This window comes from Macrobrachium nipponense, chromosome 7 (assembly GCF_015104395.2).
Source record: "Macrobrachium nipponense isolate FS-2020 chromosome 7, ASM1510439v2, whole genome shotgun sequence".
NCBI classification, from domain to species: domain Eukaryota; kingdom Metazoa; phylum Arthropoda; class Malacostraca; order Decapoda; family Palaemonidae; genus Macrobrachium; species Macrobrachium nipponense.
The window spans coordinates 36,634,637-36,639,636 of record NC_061109.1 but is presented as its reverse complement, the minus strand read 5'-3'; the positions used below and the strand labels follow the sequence as shown (position 1 = coordinate 36,639,636).

General features: G+C 36.5%; 1 protein-coding gene across 2 annotated transcripts in view; it reads right to left on the bottom strand.

The window, feature by feature from the left end:
* Positions 1 to 5,000, bottom strand: part of LOC135217469 (uncharacterized) — a 202,709-nt gene that overhangs the window by 1,665 nt on the left and 196,044 nt on the right. The window lies entirely within an intron of this gene.

Sequence of the window (5,000 nt, the reverse complement as noted above, 5' to 3'; positions counted from 1 at the left end):
TCGTTTTGACCAACATCAGTCATCCATATCCTGAAGAAGCTGACTTGGAGGCCTTGGAGTTAAAATTGAAGGGATGGATATAACAGAAGAGGCTGAGGTAATATTGATAGAAATACTGCCCAATGTCTCCTCTTACATGGATCAGAGAGATAGTGCATATTCAAAATTATGCACGACGGTCATCTGCAGCCAGACTAACAAAAATACATGAATTTCTTATTATGACAGAAAACGATGATACTTCGTTAGAACCTGGAAACACTTCGAACAATCCTTCAAATTTAACTATGAAATAAAGGTCCTGTAATGCCTATAGCCTACCTTGGTACATGCATGCCATACCCACGTTATGTTCTTCTTAAGAATAATAACTATTCCCTTTTCTGAAGCAAATAAGACAGGTTTATCATATAAATGAAAAATTTATTTTCTTAATAATTACCTATTGATCAGTGTATTTTACACCAAAAAGAGCGTTGAGGGAATGTAATTTTCTCAAAATTTTATCTGCAAGCCATCTTACTGATTAACGTTTTTAAGCCACCAACTAAAGTGAGTTGATACATATGTTGATCTTAGAGTCCTCTTTATTTGATATTTGTGGCTACTGATAGTCTATTAGGTCTTTATACTGTTTGCTTGATGAAAATGTCTTTTCAAAATAGGAAAATCCAATACCCTACTTTTACTACTCGACAAAAAATTATTATCTTTTGACATAAAAAACTCTAGTGGTTTCTCTAACTCAAACTTCCCGGTATTTCTTCTTCTTACAAAACTGTAAAAATGTATGTTTCTACAACTCAAGTTTTCAAATAACTCTTCGCTCAACTAAATCCTGGTCATCGCACCCACTAGAACTCCATTCATAACTTGTCTTCAAGCGAAGATGCTACACATTACTACCCCAAAAACAATTCTCCTTTGATCTTGATAATTTATACATATTTTTGTCTATGAAAAGAGGTTTATCTTCTGAATAATAATGATATTAATAATCTCGCTTATGCTCTCTGTTAGGGGAGTTCATAGCATACTATCTCTATTGAAGAAAAGTGAGAAAATAAGAGTGGATATTTCTTCATCCCAGTTCCTTCGTTGTGTTCTCTTTTTCACTGAAATTATACTCCCTGGACTTAACCGTCTCCTTACAAACTCCTAAAATGTGAACATGTTCTACTACTTATAACGTTGCACATTAAATATCACGTGCTGTTTTGTTCCGGAGAATAACTCTCAGTCACTTGCGAACGTACTTTCTCGCTGATTTTGGCTCATTTGTGTAAAACTTGATATTTCTGTTCCAAAACATCTAATCTTAATGCTATATTTCAATATGAATGAGGACCCTGTGATGCAGTTCAAATGCAGCTTCTTTCAGATAGTGTATTTCTATTTGCCAGTGTTTCTCCATCTGGTTCATCTGAGGAAATTTGAGATTAGTCGTTGAGCAGCCAAAAGCATTTTTTAATTGCTGCTAGACTGATAAACACCTCCACTTGTTTGGATTATTGTCGCCAGTATGACAAACACATTCATTGCTTGACACAGCTCTCTCTCTTTCTTCTTATTTTACTGTCTCTTATTCTTTTCTCTCTTTTTATATCCACCCTATTTTCCCTACATTAATATTACATCACTCGGCCACCACCATACATTGGCCTCAATGTTTTTATAACTATACACAATAACAATGGACATAATGATAATTAATTGGCAATAATTGGTAATAATGGACACAGTTCTAAAAAAGTGGTGGAAAAAATAACCATATTAATTATTATAAATTATTATCAAGTAAAAAATATTTATTAACTTCAATTGTCAATCATTGTTCATTCCTTTTAATTTCTGCCAGTATCCCTTGTATTCTGCTAATGATTATTCTCCTTGCTATTATGAAAAACAAAATAACAGCTACCACTATTACCACTACATTTACTAATGATAAAATTAGGGATACATTTTCCTTGTAGTAGGTAGTCATCAACATAGTTCAAATTTTCAAGTTTCTTTAATTCTCAATGAGACAATTTGAATTCTCTTATTCTATATGAGTTATTTTTATATGAAACATGTTTGTTAAATTTATATGTTGTAAAAACATTAGGTTCAATACAAATGGTTGGCTATTATCAGTTGACATGACGTTGTAAAAGATTTAACATTTTTAAACCTTATTTCTGGTTTTACATTATTACATTTAATTTTAGCTACAACAGTATGTGGTGAAAATAAAAAAATTTCTTGATCAATTATCAGTGCTTCAAAATTTTTATCATAGTCTTTGATTGTACATACATCATTTTCTTGATTTAGATTTATTAACATTTTTTAGATACATATAAATTCCTGTGCTTTTAATAAAATGCACTCATTAAATTGTTTATCAGTGAAGAATGACTATGTGTTCTTCTAATGCAAAATGTTTGATGTCACCTTTTCTGATGATTATCTAATTGGTAATTATCATAGGAAATGGGTACTGTCACTCGTGACGGCCATTCCGCCATTTTCCTCTCATACGAGAGAATCAGTAAAGGGAATTTGAACATATGCAAGCTTGAAGGCCCTATCCAGAGCCTCCCCACACACCCACCTATCTTAGACCAGCCTGCTCCCCCGAGGCCTCTTACTTTCAGACGCCCATGCAAGACAACAGCGCCAACTTGGCGCCCCCCCCCCCCCCCCCCCCCATGGGGAATTGGGATGTCAGTCTAGGCCTAAGACAAAAGGGACCAAGAGTCTGTGACCAGTAGGAAAACCCTCCAAGGAAGTACCCCTCCCCCCACACTTTCGGAGGCTGAGGGGTAGCTAGTCAAAAGCTTGGGTGGCCGTCTTCACGTACCAAGAGTCCTACGGAGCGGACGTCCCATTCCCTGTCTGCCCCTCCCTGAGAGCAACTGCCTCTCCTATCTACCCTTACCCTCGTGGCGGGCTTTGCCTAAGTCTGATTCCCTTTACCCTGAGTGTAGTCTCTCTTCAATAATGTCTAAGCATTAACCATTATCTGAATATAGCTGCTGCCATGTGTAATATGTCCACTAGTATGAAAAATCTGTATAAGTGTAATAATGCAGTGTAACTGAATGGTTAAGTGGGTTAGGGAATCTGTGCATAGTAGCCAGTGTTTAATTGATGTAAATCTCCCTTCTCGGGGGCGAGAGTACTTTTGCTGAAAACTTCCACGTATGGTTACGAACCATAGTAAACCCCCACTCCACTCCACAGAAGCCCTTTGTAGCTTCAATCTTCAGCGGTTAACCAGCAGATAACCTTACTGTATTTATAGATATTATACACGTTGTGCTCCCTTTTGTAATTAATTTATACATGTAATTTCTAAATACATTTATTGCCGGTACTTACTGTCTCTATACCGGCTGCCGACCTCCAAACTTCTTTTTATCTATATAAATTATGATACGCGTATGCAAGATGTAATCAGGGCTAAAGCTCTCCTGTATCATAACAACTGGCGACCCACGGCCAGGATTCGTTAAGATAGTTGATTGGTATCTTTGTTAAGAGTAAAAATCCCCCCTTCCATCTTTGGTGACTAAGACGAACCTTAATTTCCCTTTTGAGTATATTATATTACAACTGGAGTTGGAATCATGGAAGCACATTCGTTAAAATCTCTCGTAATCGTTGACCAGGGATTAGCATAATAATAGACAGGGCAGATAGGAATATAAATTCCCGCTAACGTTCGTAACCATAACGCAAAAACATAACTGTGCTCTACGTTCATTTTTACATCTTAAATTGTAAAGAAAAATGTATGCGTGTATGTGCGTGAACGCTTCTAGCCCGCAGGGCAGCCAACAGTCAAATGCTTAAATGACTCTCATTAACGAGTTCCAATATCGTTCATAGAGAGCAACGGTAAATGCCGTGTTTAGGTTGTTCTTATTATATTTAATGCACTTATATCCTTGGATTTCAAAATAATTATGATTTAAGATTGTTTTTCTTTATGAAACTTACCTTTTGTACATAATTGTTAACAAAGGGCCAACCTGAGATAGTTTAGCTCCACACACGTAACCAAGAATGGAGACACATTTGCTTTGCTCGTTTGTTTTCTCTTACGAGCTCCAACTTCATGTGTTTACTACGTAATTGCTAATATCAGAATTCATTGCAGATTTCTATGGCATTAGGGCAAACTTTTCTCAGTGTGAGGAATAGGTAAAGTAACGTTACACACCTTGTTACTTTGTAATTTTTTCTTTACACTTAGTGTGATAGGCATATGTAAAGGGTTAGGAAAGAAATAATTCCTGTACAATTGTGCTAAATCGTTCAGTTTTAAGATTTCATATTATAACATTTTATTTCATTTCTTAATTAAATTGTAGTAGATGATCCTTCTATTAAACTTTTTGGAGACACAATTCAATTACTATAAGTGCAGGTATTAGTTTTTGGGATTAATCATTTCTTGTGAAGCAAAACTAATGAGTGTCCCATTGATTACCAGCTAAACCAAAATAGCAGTTCCTATGCGATCGTATCCTACGCTTCCCCCTACCCCCAACTCAATTTAAAGTTGTGTTATTTTAGACGTTTGCTTACCTTTAGAGGTCTTATTGTACCCTTAAATAGACAACCACACAACTACAAACCGTATTACAAACAGAAAGCTTACAGGTTCACCCCTCGTTGTGATTCCTGTTTTCAAGCATTATGTAAATAATTTACAGGCTCTTTGATGTTGGTGTGTGCTGCCCGTACTGACGTTGTCAGGCTCTGCAACCAGAGGGCCTTGAGGATATCAATTGATTTGGGAGAACCATTTGCTGGATGAGGCAGACGGGCGAGGGCTCTCATTATGAGAAGGGTGGCAGATTGACATTAATCATCTAACAGTTTCTGTGCTACATCGAAGATCTGTTCTACACAAATAGCTGGGAATTGCATGAATCTGTCTAGTAAGACCTTCTTCAGGTCTGCGTACTGGACTATGCTGGTGCCCTTAGCGTCCAACCACTCTG